The following is a 17615-nucleotide window of genomic DNA, read 5'->3' on the forward strand; positions in this document are numbered from 1 at the left end:
CAGTCACCTTATCTGTAAAATGGGGATTTAAACCATGAGCCCCACGTGGGACGTGGACCCCGTCCAACATAATTAGCTTCTATCTACCCCAGGGCCTGACACATATTAAGGACATAAATACTTTGAAAACCTGAAATCACAGTTACAGCACCGCCATATAACAGAGGAAAGGACAATCCACAGAGCGGGTGGGAATCATGGCTGAAGAGGTCATGGGAGATGGAGAAATCTTGTCTCTCAGATTCTAATAATCACCAAGGTGGTATTTGTTAAGCACTTATATGCCAAGCACTGAACTAATTGCTACGGTAGATAAATGTTTATCACATGGGACACAATTTAAAGAGAAGGGACAAGAACGACTGAATTCCCATTTTACAGATGAGCTATCGGAGGCCTAGTAATAATGTCAAGGGATGAGCTCATGCAAGTGGGAGAGCCAGGATTAGAATCCAGGTTCTCTGACCCCAAGTCCCTGCTCTTTCCACCAGTCCCTAGTCTTCTTAGCCTTATTTTCCCTTGGATAAAGTCCTTCTTGATAGAGGCTTAAATCAAGGAGCATCCCTGAGAACTTCAGCTGTTACGCGGGCTTTGATTCGATCCGGTTCCGAACACCTGGGGATGCAATCTGGTCCCTGACGGAGCTGGGTGTTTTGTTTTCCAGTGGAATTTCTGCTCCTTAGCAGAGACCAAGGCATTTTCAGAGAGAGATGCGTAAACTAATCCAGACCCCTACAGCACCACGTCAGAAGCAGGAATGCTGCACGATAAAAAAAAAAAAAAGAGCATCAGAGCTTTCCTCTCGGAACCCAATCGGGTCTACATTATTCATAACAAAATTAAGTGCTAACTCTTCCCTGAGCATCGAGAGGAGCAGATCATAGAAGGAAGGAGAATGGGCATTTTATCCCCCTTTTACAGATGAAAAAACTGAGACCCAGAGAGGGGTAAGCGACTTGGCCAAGGTAGAACTGGGACTGGAATTTAGATCTTCTGATTCCCAGTCCCATCCTCTTTCTACTATCTGTCGGGACTATGAATTTCAAAGACTTAGTATGTTCTATGATCCCCTTCAAATGATAAGCAGTGCGGCCAGTCGGATAGAGCTGTACGCCCCCTCCTATCTTCCTTTGCTGATTTCCTGCTACAACCCAGCCCACACGCTCTGCTCCTCCACAGCCTCACTTTCATATACCTTGCTGCTAACCCCTTGCCCCCCCACCCCTCTTTGGCCTGGAAATAACAACAATCACGGTATTTATTAAGCGCTTACTTCGTGCCAAGCACTGTTCTAAGCACCGAAGGGGACACAGGCAAATCGGATCGGACACAGTGTCCCCGTCCCACGTGGGGCTCCCGGTCTCAATCGCCATTTTACAGACGAGGGGACCGCGGCCCAGAGAAGTAAAGTGACTTGGCCGAGGTCGCACAGCGGAAAGGTGGTGGAGCCGGGATGAGCAAGCCACTCCTTGCTCATATCTGACAGACGGCACCTTCGAACCCTTATCAAAAATCACATTTTCTCCAAGAGGCCTTCCCCCACTAAGCCCTCATTTCCCCTATTTCCTCTCCCTTCTACATCACCTAAGCACTTGGATTTGTATCCATTAAGCTTTTGCTATTCAACCCACAGCACCTAAGAACATATCCCTAGTTTCTTTTCGTGTCTGTTTCCTCCTGTAGACTGCGAGCTCCTTGTGGACAGTAAACATGTCCACCGACTCTGGGGTAGCTTACTCTGCCAAACATTTATTTCAGTAGTCTCGGCATCGAGTAAGTGCTCAATGGATACCATCGACTGATCGATCTTTAATGGAGAGAACAAAGGTCGTCAGGGATTTTCAGTGTCTGCTGAGTAGGCTGGAGAAAATAGTTGTGTTGGCAAGGGCTGGAAATAAATTATTCAAGGCGATTCTGCCTCGGCTTGAAAGGACGGAAAGAAAACGGCAGCTACAGTGCGTCGAAAGCGGGAGCGGTTTACTTTGTGTGACCGTGTCGAAGGCTTCGATCTGAGATTTCAGCAAGACTTCAAACGTTCCTAGAATCAGAAGCCCCGAGCCCTACTCCCGGCTCCACCGCTGCTTTCCGAACTTGGACGATTCTCTTCACTTCTCTGTGGCTCTGTTCCCTCATCTGTAAAATGGGAATACAATACCAGCTTTCCCCTCCATCATAGTGAGAGCCCCCTGTGAGTCAGACACCAAGTCCCATCTATCCTATTTCAACCCCAGTGCTTAGCGTAGTGCCCTAAAGCACATAGAAACCACTTAATTATAGCAATACAGGCATTCGTTATCACAAATATGAGGCTTATGCTAAATGACTTAATGGTGTGACGGGGGAAACTGAAGATGCACGTGTGGCTACTTTACCCTCCGACTCTTTTCACTGCTAAAAACGTATTGCCTCTTTCTGTTCTAAGCTGTCCTTCATTCCCTAAGTGGAATTAGGGAGATTTTTCAAAATAAAAATCGCCATTTGTGGAGGAAAAAAATAGACATTTTCCCCAGTGCCTTGTCACTTATTTTTTATGGTATGTGAGTGCTGACTATGCACAGAGCAATATACTAAGCGCTTGGGAGAGTACAATATAACGGAATTAGGAAGCACTTACTAGGTGCCAGGCACTGCTGTGGGACTTGGATAAGTCGATTCACTTCTCGGGGCCTCAGTTGCCTCCCCTGTAAAACGAAGACTAAGAGTGTGAGCCCCGTGTGGGACAGGGACTGTGTCCTCCTTGATTGACTTTTATCTACCCCAGCACTTAGAACCGGGCTTGGCGCAGAGTAAGCGCTCAACATGTACCGTAATTATCATCAGGTGCACACTCTCTAGGCCCCTCATCAAACTGCACCTACAAAATTTTCCTAGGGAGATGGTACCGTGGCTGCTCTTTCAATCAGTGGGATTTATTGCTTGCTTACAGCGTGCAGAGCCTCGTCCTAATGCCTAGGATTGTACACTATAACCGAATCGGTGGACAAGTCCCTGCCCACAGCGAGCTTACACTTGGTTTCACGTGAGGGCCCGAGACCCTTGAGAAGAGAATTGGCAACAAAACAAAGGTAATTCAGCAAGGTTGGATACAGGCCCACGGGGAATTGAACACATCAAAGCATGGAGGTGTTAAAAAGGAGCTCAAACCTCTCCGCTGTGGGATATTCAGACCTGTTCTCTTCTCCTTCAAACACCACAAGAGGATGACAAACCCTTGAGCTGGAGTCAACCTAGAGACATTTAGATTTCCCGCAACCAAATCGTCCGCGCTGCCGAGTATCAACACGAAGACCAAAAAGCAATTATCCCCTGGTTCCAGGAGCATGAGAGAACCTTCTTGGGATGGGCATTCTGCTAGTCCACAAAGCCCAGAGATTATTCCTCAGTACCCAGGGCTCAGTGCCTTTGATGGATCAGAAACATGAAAGTCACGGTTCGGCAAGAGACAGATGAACAAGGTTCCTATTTTAAGGATCTGACTGAAATGCATCAAACCGCAAAAAAAAAAAAAAAATCAGATTTATAGCCACAAAAATGCAAGCTCCGTGTATTATGCACTGCTCCATATGGTATATTAAACCACCCAACGTTTTGTAGAGCTATCACAGAAACATTAATTCATTCACTCTGCCCATATGTAAGAATTTAATTATAAGAAATCTTTTTAAAATAATGCATTTACAGAGGGCGGATCCCGTTAAGTTGCCTTTTCTGTGACAATTTTATCTACTGCAATTAGCTGATTGGAAAATGCCCCCCAGTCCCACTAGGGTCTTGCGATATTTCATAAGAATAGCCAAAAAGGACATACAATGGATTCTAGAAGTACACATTCACCAAGTTTGGAGGAAGACTAGAACTTTTCTTGAAAAAAAAAAAAGCCTTAAAAATAATTCCAGCTGCAGATTCCAAATCCACTTTCAGCCCTCACAAATGAACTCGCCACCTCAAAGTGTACGGTGGAAATATTGTCATTTCAACAAACGCTACACAAGCCTTTCATTTTAAAGGGTTTGAAATCATGCTTCCAGGTGGGTGGGTTTGCACTTTGAGGCGAGGTGGCTGGAGAATAACGTTTTTAATTGAAAAAATGCCCGTTTTTGATGCTCTAAACGTTTTCTGTATAATGTTTAGGTAACTGTCACCCTCAATCTGCTCAGTCATTCCAGACTGCTCCTTCTCAGTCGATCGTATTTATTGCGCGCTTACTGTGTGCCAGACCACTGTAGTAAGAGCTGGGGAGAGTACAACAGGACAATAGTCCAGGCACACTCCCCGCCCGTAACAAGTTACAGTCTAGAGGGGGAAACAAACATTGGTATAAAGAAATGAATTATGAATATGTACATGAGTACCATGGGGCTTTCCTCCAAGCGCTGGGGTAGACACAAGTTAATCAGGTTGGACATAATGTCTGGTACTTTATCTTGGACCCAGGACGAGTTGTTTCCTCTCTTCCTCTCTCTCGGTGTCTTTAGCGTCTATCCATCCGATTGTCTCTTCCCGACAACTTAACTCTGCTTTGGGACCCATCGTAATCTGTACTTACAAAAGATGCTTCTTGGCAGTTTGCTCAGTGTTAACCGTTCGAGAATATCTGAACATTCATTCCGAATAGGAAGAACAGTTCAAGTGTCGGCTCGCTTTTTGTGGTATCTGTTAAGTTGTTAAGTACGGTGCCAGGCACCGTACTAAGCCCTGGGGAAGATATGAACTACTCAGGGCTCACGGTCTTAATTCCCACTTTACAAACGAGGGAACTGAGGCACAGATTAAATGAATGAATTGACCAAGGTGACAGCAGACAAGTGGTGGAGCCGGGATTAGAACCCAGGTCCTCGGACTCCACTGCGCCATGCTGCTTCTCAAAGACCCCGTTTCTTCTGCTCTCTCGCTCTATTCATTTCATCTCAACCAAGAGCTACAGCTCCTAAACTGGCACATCTCTGTGGATGTACTCGACTTCGGAAACCCACATCACAGTGATGACCCCACTCCCACAACCGCTCGTCATTCCCTTAGTACAGTGCTCTGCACAAACTAAGCGCTCCATAAACACCACTGATCGACTGGCTCATCTTTACCCAATCATCTCCTCTATCCTCACAGCTGAATCTTCCGGTTGTGATCCATAACGATAATAATCATAACGACGGCACTGTATCTGTGCCAAGCACTGGGGTAGATGCGAGATAATCAGGTGGGACCCAAACCCCGTCTCACCTGGGGCTCATTTTAAGAGAAAGGCAGACAGGCGGTTTATCCCCATTTCACAAACGAGGAAACTGAGGTACAAGGCAAGTTTGATAACTTGGTCAAGTGGGCCAAATTGTGGAATTGAAGCCCGGGTCCTCTGATTCCCAAACCAGAGTTCTTTCCAGTATGCCACATTTCTTCCCGAGCTGTCATCACTTTGCAAAGGGCCCTGGCACGGTAGAGTAGGGACAGACCTCTTAAGAGATAAGTTAAACGGGGCCAGGAAGTTGATCTTTCTGAGTGCTGGAATACACAGGAGCCCTTGGAGGAGACATTATTAAGGGGTCAGAGATTTGATCCTTCTCTGACCAAGCTTCTCCCACAGTCTTCTGCTCCAAACTTGACCACTCCAGGGGGACGTTGGCTCCTACAGCCTTTTGAGCTGGACTCCCACCCTCGCTCACCCCCCCCCGTCTCGGTCAAGACCAGAGAGTTTCCCTCAGACCAGCCGAGATCCAAAATGGCAACTTTATCCCACCCGCTCTCCAACCTGTCCCCTCCCGCTCTTCAACCCCCCACTACAAACTGGGTTCATGACGTATCTACCAAGTGTGAGTATTGCACTCTCCCAAATACTTACTACAGGGTTGTGCACACTGTCAGCACTCAATACCTCCAATCGATTGGCCCCTCATTTCAGCACTCCAGCTCAAGTTTATCCCATTTTTTTTTTTTATGGTATTTGTTAAGCTCGTACTATGTGTCACCGTTTTAAGCACTTGGTTACATATGAATTAATTAGGTCAGACACGGTCCCTGTCCCTCATGGGCTCACAGAGCGACAGCAGGGATCCCCATCCTCAATTGAGGAAACTGAGGCAGAGAGAAGGACAGTCACTCGACAGACAAATGGCAGAGCCGAGGTTAGACTCTCCCAAACTCAGGCCCGGATTTTCTCCAGTAGGCCATGTTGCTTCTCGGTAGATACCTAATTCTGTGCGTCTTGCTGCAACAGTTCAGTTGGCTTCACAAGCAGGGAATTAATTGAAGGTGATAGTCGGGAAGATATCGGGGAACATTTTCCCCGCTTCTGGATGGAGGCCCCGGCGGCGGAATTATATTTTATGAAAATTCATAAAGATCTGGGTAATCCATTTGGAACGGTAATCTCCGCTAAAGACCGGTTTTCTGCTTCTCGTCACGGTGACCGAGCTCTCTTCCGCTAACGTCAGCGTGAACTAATTTTAAAATCGCCACGAGGCGATCCGTTGGATTGGTTGCAGGAGTTACATTTATGTAAATGTTTACCGGAACGGGCGCCGGCATTCCGAATGGGAATGAGTGCTTTTCGTGGCATCTGATATCGCTATTGGTTGAACAGCTGACTCTTTCGATGGCTCTGGTTTTCTTTTCCAGTTTACTTAATGATGCCGGTTTATTTCCCTCCCAGGCTAACTGTACGGTTCATTTGCAAGAACATCTAAAGATGTTTGGGGGCATTGCTGAAGAGTGGTAAAAAAAAAAAAAAGCAATAATAATAATGATTGAGGTATTTGTTAAGCGCTTACTATGTGCCAGGCAACGTGCTAAGCCCTGGGGTGGATATATGGTAATTCAGTTGGACACAGTCTGCGTCCTTTCTAAGGCTCACAGTCCTAAGCCCTATTTTCCAGATGATCTAAGAGAAGTGAAGTGACTTGCCCAAGGTCACAGCAGAGAAGTGGCAGATTAGAATCGAGCCCGAGTCCACCCAAGGTCTGTTCTCCTGAAGAAATTTTCAACTTCACTGGAGATACGAAAGAAAGGAAATATTCATTATGAACACAATGGGCTTCAGATTCCTGCCCCCTCAATAGTGGAAAAATATGCCTCCTCTGAACAAATTCTAGTTGAACATTTTTTTTTTTCCTTTCCCTAACATCTTGAAGCAAAGTGAGAGGGAAAGTTATAATAATACAGATGAAAGTTTTATATCCCCGGTTGTGTTAGATTGTGCATTCTCCAGGCATTGTAAAAATCTAATTGTTCAATCCCAGGAAAGCTCTGCTATGTATTCAAAATGGGCAGTGCCAGTTCTAAGTACCGCAGGCGCTGAATGAGAAAAATTCGAGATACGTTTTAATAGCGGCTCAGAAATACCTCTCGCCTATGGTTTTTTTTTTTTTTTGTGGCCTATTTAGATCTGATCAATTATTCCATCAACAGCACGTACCGAGAGCCTGCTAGAAGCAGCGTGGCCCAGTGGAAATCGCACGGTCCTGGGACTAAGAGGACACGGATTCTAATCCCGGGTTGCCACGCGTCTGCTGCCTGACCTCGGGCAAGTCGTTTCACTTCTCGGTGCCTCAGTTCCCTCATCTGTAAAATGGGGATCAAGGCTGCGAGTCCTATGTGGGACAGGGACTGTATCCAACCTGATCAACTGGTATCTATCCCAGTGCTTAGAACAGCGCTTGGCATGTGGTGAATGCTTAACAAATACCATTACTATCATTATAGGTCACGGTACTAAATTCATTGAATAGTATTTATTGAGCCCTTACTAGGTGCAGAGCACTGTACTAAGCGCTTGGAACATATAATTCGGCGACAGATAGAGACAATCCCTGCCCAGTGACAGGCTCACAGTCTATAAATGCTGGCTAGAGTACAATAGAGTTAGCAGGAAAGATCCCGCCCTTGAGGAGCTTACAATTTCGTGAGTGAAGACCTACACAAAAATAAATTAGAAGCAGGAGGAAGCAATAGAGTGTAGTATATTTTATATACGTAATAATCATAATGATAATGTTGGTATTTGTTAAGCGCTTACTATGTGCAGAGCACTGTTCTAAGCGCTGGGGTAGATACAAGGTAATCAGGTCGTCCCACGTGAGGCTCACAGTTAATCCCCATTTTACAGATGAGGTAACTGAGGCACAGAGAAGTGACTCGCCCACAGTCACACAGCTGACAAGTGGCAGAGCCGGGAGTCAAACCCATGACCTCGGACTCCGAAGCCCAGGCTCTTTCCACTGAGCCACGCTGCTTATATACACACACACACACACACACACATCAAGCTCCTCACCATTGGCTTCAAAATACTCAATCAGCTCACCCTCCTCTTACCTTGCCACACTGATTTCCTACGGAGAAGCAGCGTGGCTTAGTGGAAAGAGCCCGGACTTGAGAGTCAGAAGTCGTGGGTTCTAATCCCGGCTCCGTCACTTATCAGCTGCGTGACTTTGGGCAAGCCGCTTGCTTTCTCTGGGCCTCAGTTCCCTCATCTGTAAAATGGGGACGAAGACTGTGAGCCCCACGTGGGACGACCTGATTACCTTGTACCTACCTCAGCGCTTAGAACCGTGCTTGGCACATTATTATTATTACTACTATAGCTCCAGCAGCGTCGATCTCGCCTCCGACTCCTTTCCCACATTCTCTCTCAGACCTGGAACTCTCTCCTGCTCCATATGCACCAGACCACCACTCTGCCCACCCTGCAAGACTTCTTACGGTCACGTCTCCTCCAAGAGGCCTTCCCCCAGTAAGGCCTCTTTTCCCCGACTCCCTCCTCCTTCCGAGTCACCTACGCACTTGGATGTATAAGCTCTGAGCACTTGATAGTCACCCCGCCCTCAGCCCCACAGACCTTACGTACATATTAGTAAATTATTCATTCATACCGATTTGGGGCTCCTCCACTAGACCGTAAGATACTCGTAAGCGGGGGAGTCTCTACTAACTCTGCTGTACTGAACTCTCCCAAGCGCTTAATAAGGTGTTCTGCCCACGGGAAGCACTCAAATACCATTCACTGATGTACATCAATGCGTAGAGTCCACTAACTTTTAAGCTCCTTAAGGGTAGGCATGTGTATCAACTCTGTTTCACCCTAGTCTCCCAAGCGCTTAGTACAGTGCTCTGCACACAGTAAGCGCTCAATAACAACTGGATCAATAGAAGACGCAGCATCGCACAAGTGGCAGTTGGTGATGGTGGAGCCGGGAATAGAGCTGCAAAATGATAGATCGTTCATTCAATCATATGTACTGAGCGCTTCCCGTACGCAGAACAGTGTACTAAGCGTTTGGGAGAGTACCAAACCACAAGAGACACCTTCTCTGACCGCAACGAGCTCATAGTCTAGAGGGGGGAGGAAAACAGACATCAATATAAGAAAAAACCAGATATATACAAAAGGGATGTGGGATTAGTCAAGAGAGACTCTTGAAAATGTCCGCATGCGTCGGGGTGGGGTGGTGCAGTGGTCAGCTACATGGGAAGGGGGAGGAGCAAGGAGGCGGAGAGTGTGAGCAAGAGGTTGATGGAAAGAGAGTTGAGATGGAGGCGGAGTGAATGAGAGGAAGGAAGTGGGCGAGCTGGGGCGTAGTGGGAGAGGAGCGAGCAAGAGCAGGAGGGGAGAGCCGAGGGAGTACTTTAGAGCCAGTGATAAGGAGTTGTTGCTTCAGATGGAGAGGAACGAGCCACCAGTAGACGTTTTTTGAGGAGGGAGACGCACGGAGAGCATGAAACCTCAGAGAAGCGCGCCGAGCAGTTGGGTTTAGTGTGGACTGAGCTCGCTGTGGGCACGAATGCGACTGCTGTTACACTGCACTCCCCCAAGCGCTTAGTATAGCGCTTTGCACATGGTGACAGCATCACAAATACCAGTGATGGATCGACAGGCAGAGAGGATGGGGGTGGTGAAGAGAGAAAACTGAAACGTATCGGCTCTTGCCTTTGAAATTCCAGTCAGGACATCAAAAGACAGACTGGACGCTCTCTCGATAAACTCACTGGGGGCAGGGAATGGGTCCGTTATACTGTACTCTCCCAGGCGCTCAGTACGGTGCTTTGCACACAGGAAACGCTCGCTAACTATGACCGAATGAATTAATGAACAAAGGAGAGAGTCCAATAGTTAGAGATTTCCTTGTTGAACTCTTATTTTTCGCACTTGTACCCAGTGGCGCTCATTGTCCGGAGACCTTGAGAAAGAGCTTCAGTTCAAATAAAGAAAAAGTGGATGGAAACCAAACAAAGGAAATAAGTTCCGAGGGATATTGCTATGAACGCTGCAAATCTGGATTAGGGCAATTGCAGCAATGTTATTTACTGAACACTCTCCGTGTCCCGAGCACTGTACTAAGGGCTTACGCGAGTGCTCTACAGTAGAGCTGGTGGATTTGGTGTCTACCACGAGGAGCTCACCGTCTAAAGGGGGAGAGCGACATTAAAAGCAGAGAGCGGACGGCGTCTCTTCACTCGGGGGATACGTTTCAGCCTTCGCAAAACCCAACGCTCCAGAGAACAGCCGTTCTCCATAAGGCAGGATCGGAAAACCCAGATTTCCAACTCCCACATCCCGGGGGAAGCTTCTCTCCCTCAGAATTTGGTACATCTGCTCCGCGCGGTTTTGACAGTCCAACGTCTCACCTACTCACTGACATTACCTCTCCAAGTAGGATGACAGCTTTTACAAAAAACGGCAATTTTTTGACACAGGGCAATGCGGGGTTATTCATTTTCTCCCGTTGGCATTATTGTCATAGAGACGGAGCGAATTCGGGGACGTTCCTAACTGTAGAAGTATTTCCGTGGAGCGGGTAAAGTTCTCTGAAAATTCCACCCGGCTTACGGGTGAGCAACCAAAGCCAAATAATAATAATAATGTTGGTATTTGTTAAGCGCTTACTATGTGCAGAGCACTGTTCTAAGCGCTGGGGGGGGGGATACAGGGTCATCAGGTTGCCCCTCGTGAGGCTCACAGTCTTGATCCCCATTTTCCAGATGAGGTAACTGAGGCCCAGAGAAGCGAAGTGACTCGCCCACAGTCACACAGCTGACAAGTGGCAGAGCCGGGTTTCGAACCCATGACCTCTGACTCCCAAGCCCGGGCTCTTTCCACTGAGCCACGCCGCTTCTCTAACAGTCATAACACTGGGACAAACCTGGACAGAACCACGTCTCCAGTAATGTAATTTTCAAACAACCGATAAAATGCGTAATCACTCTTTTAAGAGGGCTTCACTGATTCATTACAAGGTGACAAATGAATTTCTCCGTATGATTATCAGGAAAATGACAGCGTTTATTCAAAGGCTATTCCACAGCAAATGAAAATCAAGAAAAAACGGACATAAGCCGTAGCATTCCCGGTCCACGGCCAAAGGTCCGTTCAGTTATTATTATTGTTACGGTATTTAGGCACCTACTTTGGGCCAGTCACTTCGCTTCTCTGTGCCTCAGTTCCCTCATCTGTAAAATGGGGATTAAGACACTGAGCCCCACGTGGGACAACCTGATTCCCTTGTGTCCACCCCAGCGCTTAGAACAGTGCTCTGCACATAGTAAGCGCTTAACTAGTACCAACCAACATTAACAACAAGCAAAAGGGGTGGGACAGTCCTCGTCCCACACGGAGGTCACCGTCTCAACCCTCATTTTACAGGTGAGGTAACTGAGGCACAAAGAAATGTAGTTAAGTGATTGGCCCGAGGTCACGGGGCAGAAGAGTGGTAGAGCCGGGATTAGAACCCATAACCTTGTGACTCCCAGGCCCGTGCTCTAGCCACTGTACCATGCTGCCTCTCGGGTGAGGTTTCCATCCCCTATAGCAGTGCCAGAATTCAATCGATCGGTGGTATTTATTGAGCACTTACCGTGTATAGAGCAATGTATTCATTACTCAGGCAAGAAAAGTGTAACAGAGTCGTCCGACATGGGATTTCTCCTGAGAACCGTGTTCTGCCTGTCTGGATATTTCTCTTCACAGTCGGGGATGGTTCATCCCAACATCCTAAATCTCTCCCATAGACGGCCATGAGGTCCAATAAGCTCCCTCTAGATTGTAATAATAATGATGGCATTTGTTGAGCGCTTACTACGTGCAAAGCACTGTTCTAAGTGCTGGGGGGGATACAAGGTGATCAGGTTGCCCCTCGTGGGGCTCACAGTTTTCATCCCCATTTTCCAGATGAGGTAACTGAGGCCCAGAGAAGTGAAGTGACTTGCCCAAAGTCACACAGCTGACAAGCGGCGGAGCCGGGATTAGAACCCATGACCTCTGACTCCCAAGCCCGGCCTCTTTCCACTGAGCCACGCTGCTTCTCCTTGCGGACGGGAATCGCATCTACCAGCTCTCTTGTATTATCCTCTCCCAAGCGTTTTGCACAATGCTCCGCACACAGTAAACACTCAAAAAAAAAAAAAAATCAACTGATGGATTTATCCCAAACCCCTCTTGAGCCTATTGGTGTTTCTGGCCTGCACGACTTCCGGTAATGAATTCCACTTGCTTTTACCACCCACCGTGTATTCGGGAGTCTTATTAAGAGTAGTCGAATTTATTAAGCACCTACTCGGTGCAGAACACTGCACTAAGTGCTGGGAAAAAATCAAATCGAGTTGGAGGATTAGACCTAACTCATCCCCGTATCTCTCTCATTCGCCTACAACTGATACCATACGGGACCTTAGTCTAAATATTCTATAGGAAAATCCGTATACACCCATCCTCATCTCGAGTGCCACATCTTTGGATTTTCCCCACATTTCTACCCTGCCCCTCATACCTGAACTGTTTCCCTCCCGAGCCTTAGATCTTAACTTTTTTTCTGTTTTCAGTGGCTCTGATCCCTCCTTCCCTCTTCTCCCTCTCCCTTCTGCGCCGCCCTGACTCCCTTTATTCCTTCCCCCGCGGCACTTATCTACGTAACTGTAATTTTATTTATTTATAGTGATGTCCGTCTCCCCCTCTAGCCGCTAAACTCGTGGTAGTCAAGGAATGGGTCTGTCGCAGGCTCTGTCAGTCAATCATATTTAATGAGCGCTTTCTGGGTGCAGAGCACTGTACTAAGAACTTGGGAGAGGAGAAACACAACGGGGTTGGTTCTCTGCCCAAAATGAGGCTACACCCGGCAATTTTAGAGGCCGAGAAAACCCGGCAAGGTTTTCCCCAATCCCTTTTTCCTCTCTGATTTCGAGTTTACCCAACAGTTCCCAAAGCAAGTGCCGCACCTGGTCATCCAATTATAATAAACCACGAGCATAACTCAGAGATAATCACAAAACCTGCCAGGGCAACAAGGCAAGTGGAAAGGCAACGCTCCGGGAAACGGATCCTCAGATGCTTCCCTTCAGTCAAATCTGTTGCAGGCAAAAAAAGCCATTTATAGACTGCAGAGTTCTGGAGAAGTTTTTAGTATAGTTCAGTGGAGCCCTCTAAAGTAACGGAAAATAATGCAATTTTTGAAACGGGTTTTTTCCTCCACAACATGCATTATGGAAATTGGTGCAAAACAACAAATTTGTCAATAAGGTAGAGACTAGATAGTCATGAATCTATTACATTAAATAATTCAGGAACCGCTCAGAACATTTAATCCAAGTATTCAAAGAATAGCATTTTTTTTCCAACTGATGCTTTCGGGTGGGTTGTTTTTTCCCCTTTGCAGTGTAAAAATCAAGTCTTCTTTATGCTTTAATAGACATGCTCCTTCAGAATTCCAGATTTTGAATTTGTTAGGGCCCGGGGAGATGGAAGTTTATTTAGCCCGGAGAAGAGAAGACTGAGATGAAGTGGTATGTGTGGAGATGAACGGAGGGTTTTAGGGGGCTAAGAGAGTCTTCCTTAGCTGGCAAAAGTCAAACACCGTCGCTTTAAAAGTGTTATGATCAAGCAATAATCAACTGTTCACATTTATTGAATGTGCATTGTGAGTATAGCATAATACTAAGATCTTGGGAGAGTATAACAAAAGAGGAAGTGCTAAACAAATATCACAAAAAAATGCATGGGTAGTCAAGTACCCTGCCCAAAAAGAGGTTACAATCATATTTACTGAGCACCTACTATGTACACGCGCGGTATTAAGCACTGGGAGAGAACAACCGAAGAGACGTGATCCTTGCCTTCGAGGAATTTACAGTTGGGGCTGAAGGAAGATGGTGAGACGGAGGCTAAAATATACTGCAAGCAGGTGGCAAAAGGGAAAGGGAAAAATAGAGGTGCGGATGAGTAAGGGCTTACGTCATCCTGCACAGCTCCGTAGTCCAAACGGAGCTGTGTGGGACAGGAAAATCTCCCAGCGAACTAATTCATGGCCAGCGACCTCCCAAAAACCATCACTAAAAGGGACAAGTGGCAGATGATTTCTTCCCGGAGGAGGAAGTTTGGACCAAATCATCAGGAGGCAAACGAGTCGGGAGTACAAGCCACGAGGTGCTAGATGGGTTTCAGGATAGGCTAGTGAGTGGTTAGAGCACGGTGCCGAAACTCACAAGGACTCGGGTTCTAGTCCCGGCTCCACCCCGTCCGTGTTTCTCCGGCCAAGGCGCTTCCCGGTGCCTCAGTTGCCTCATCTGTAAAATGGGGATTAAGAATGTGAGTCCCAAGTGGGACAGGGACTGTCCTGAGCGCTTGGGAAATCCCAATGCAACTCGTCGGTAGGCACGATTCCTGTCCACGAGGAGCTGACAGTCTACAGGATACCATTTTTATGGTATTTAGGAAACCCTTACATTGTGCGACGTATTGTACTAAGCGCTGGGTGAGCTGGCCAAATAAGAAGGCTGCCCTCCTAGGCTCATTACAGAAAGAGAGAAGAGTAGTTCTTCGTCTATTGGGCACGTTTGGAAATCCTCCGAGCCTTTGACTTTGCTACTTGCTACTGAAGAGGAGAGGAGGAGACACAGCCAGAACATTTGTCAACAGAACCAGATTTTCTGAGGCTATTTAAAGGAGCGGATCAGTCTCTTGTTTGGCTTTGGAACGAAGAAACACTTCTGTGGTGGCACAGGGCTCTACTTGGGGGTGGGGGAAAAAGTTAAAAAAGCTTCCTGACATCTAAGTTTTATCTGAAGATGGAGGCCGGGCTGTTGTCTGGATTGAGGGGGAATGACAGACTTCAGGGATCTGGCTTTTGAACTTACCGCTGAGAGTGCTTTCCGAAGAGGAGTGGTTGTTTATCCCGATTGCCAGCCTATTAGGGAACACGCTCTGGGAATTTCATCCGTCTTTGATATTTACTGGACGCTTACTGTGTGCAGAGCACTGTACTGAGGGCTTGGGAGAAGACGGTATAATCAAACCGGCAGATGCGTTCCCTGTCCGGAGTCAATTCTTCCAGAAGGGGAGGAGCTGATACCCAAAACCAAGCCCAAAAGGGACCAAGAAGAAAATAGAGTTGGAACAGGCTCGTCTTTGAAATATGTACTGCAGTGGGCCCAATATGAGCGCAAATGGAAAATGAATTCCTTCAGCTCAGCTGAGAAGCAAAGTGGCCTCATAGATAGGAGCCTGGAAGTCAAAAGGAGCCGGGTTCTAATGTCATCTCTGACACCTGCCTGCTGTGTGACCCTGGGCAAGTCACTTCACTGGGCCTCTTACCTCAACTGTAAAATGGGGATTAAGATTATGAGCCCCATGTTGGACATGGACTTTGTCAAACCCAGTTAGCTTCCGTCTACGTCAGCGCTTAGTACGCTGCCTGATAATGAAGAATAACTGGCTAACAGACACTGTTAAAAAAAAAAAAAAAAAGTCAAAATAGCAATACTGCCCACCACCATCCAATGCCTTTCATTCCTAGGCTACAGGAATGTCAATATAAAATGCCCCTCAGGGAGAGAATTCACAATCCATTCATAATAATAATGGCATTTATTGAGTAAGCAACGTGGCCTCGTGGATAGACTACAGCCCTGGGAGCCCCGGGGATCTCGGTTCTAATCCCTGCTCTGCCACTCATCTGCTGTGGAACCACGGGCAAGTCACTTTGCTTTTCTGTGCCTCAGTGACCTCACCTGTAAAATGGGGATTAAGACTGTGAGGCCCATGTGGAACAGGGACTGTGTCTCACCTGATGGTCTTGCATCTACCCCAGCGCTTAGAACAGGTCCCGGCACAAAAGAAGCATTTGAAAAATACTGAAAAAAAGAAGTGCTGAGCACTCACTGGCCCTTCCCTACCAAAACCCTCAGATGCCTTACTTGTTCTCCCATCTGGATTTACTAGATACTTTCAATGGTATTTATTGAACGCTTACTATGCGCCAAACACTGTGCTAAGCTCTTAGGAGAGTAACTTGACTCTGTACCCTTTAAGGATTAGCGTACTTGACTACCCTCAGCCCAACAGCACTCATTTAAATATCCCCATGCCTTATCCTTTTCCCAGTCTTGATTTAATTCAATGTCCAGCTCCCCTCAAGACCGGAAGCTCCTTGTAGGGACCGACATGTCTGCCAACTCTGTTGGACTGTACTCTCCCGAGTGCTCAGTACAGTGCTCTGCACAAGCGCCCAATAAGTATCACTGATCGACGGGTGGCGATGGACAGCACCGACAGCTTAGGCAAGTAACGCAAAGAGACGCGGTCCCTCCCCGCAAAGAGCTATCAGCGCAGATAGACGTAACGACGTCTGCAGCTACGTTCATCATGCCGTTTATAAGGTTTATACGTTTATAACGCAGCCGCCTGACCGGAGAATGTTCATTTGCCTAAAGCAGAATAGAGTTAGTTACAGGAAGGTATCTTCGGCCTCCTAGGTAGGGTTGAACTTGAAAAGTCAAATCACACGGAGAAGGAAAAGATCGTGTCAGTTTAAGGGCCAGCCAGAGACTGGGTATAATTAGACTGAACGCCGTCTCTGTTGCCTGCTGGAATCACAATCTAAGTGGGAGGGAAAACAGGTTTTTTTTCTAAAAAAAAAAAAAAAAAAAAAAAAAGAAAAATGGAGGCAGAGTGAGGTGAAGTGGCTTAACCAAGGTCACACAACAAATCGCTCAATCAATACGACTGAATGAATGATAGAGAGCAACACTGTAGAGACATGCATGGGAAGAGTGTCTTGGAAGGAAATTCACAGTAAATCATGGGCAAAGAGTCCTGAAACTCCCTTGGGAAAAGGATGAATGTTAGATTGGGACTAGAAGCAAAGTCTCCTAATTTTGGTTCAGTGGAAAGAGCACGGGCTTTGCAGTCGGAGGTCATGGGTTCGAATCCCAGCTCTGCCATTTGTCAGCTGTGTGACTGTGGGCAAGTCACTTCACTTCTCCCTGCCTCAGTTACCTCATCTGTAAAATGGGGATTAAGACTGTGAGCCCCACGTGGGACAATCTGATTCCCCTGTGTCTACCCCAGTGCTTAGAACAGTGCTCTGCACATAGTGAGTGCTTCACAAATACCAACATTATTATTATTAATTTCTGGCCCTGTGCTCTTTCCACCATATCGTGCTGGACCCGTTTGGGTTCCAGTGTTCCAGGGAACACGTCTTGGCGATCTAACGGTGCTATCGATCGATCACTTACCGCACGCAGAGCACGGTATTAAGCAATTGGGAGAGGACAGTAGAATCAGTAGAAAAACACCCCATCCCTCCAGAGAGAAAATGACAAGACATCACCCCACTTGTCCCTAGTTCCTTTCATCA

General features: G+C 47.0%; 1 long non-coding RNA gene across 1 annotated transcript in view; it reads right to left on the minus strand.

The window, feature by feature from the left end:
- Window positions 1-297: 297 nt before the first annotated feature.
- The window catches only part of LOC114817678, a 51139-nt gene continuing 33821 nt past the window's right edge, over window positions 298-17615 (minus strand). Inside the window, exon 2 of the long non-coding RNA XR_003765534.2 lies at window positions 298-760. This is a non-coding gene — a long non-coding RNA (uncharacterized LOC114817678). The remainder of the gene's footprint in view (window positions 761-17615) is intronic.

Source organism: Ornithorhynchus anatinus, chromosome 17, assembly GCF_004115215.2.
Source record: "Ornithorhynchus anatinus isolate Pmale09 chromosome 17, mOrnAna1.pri.v4, whole genome shotgun sequence".
NCBI lineage: Eukaryota > Metazoa > Chordata > Mammalia > Monotremata > Ornithorhynchidae > Ornithorhynchus > Ornithorhynchus anatinus.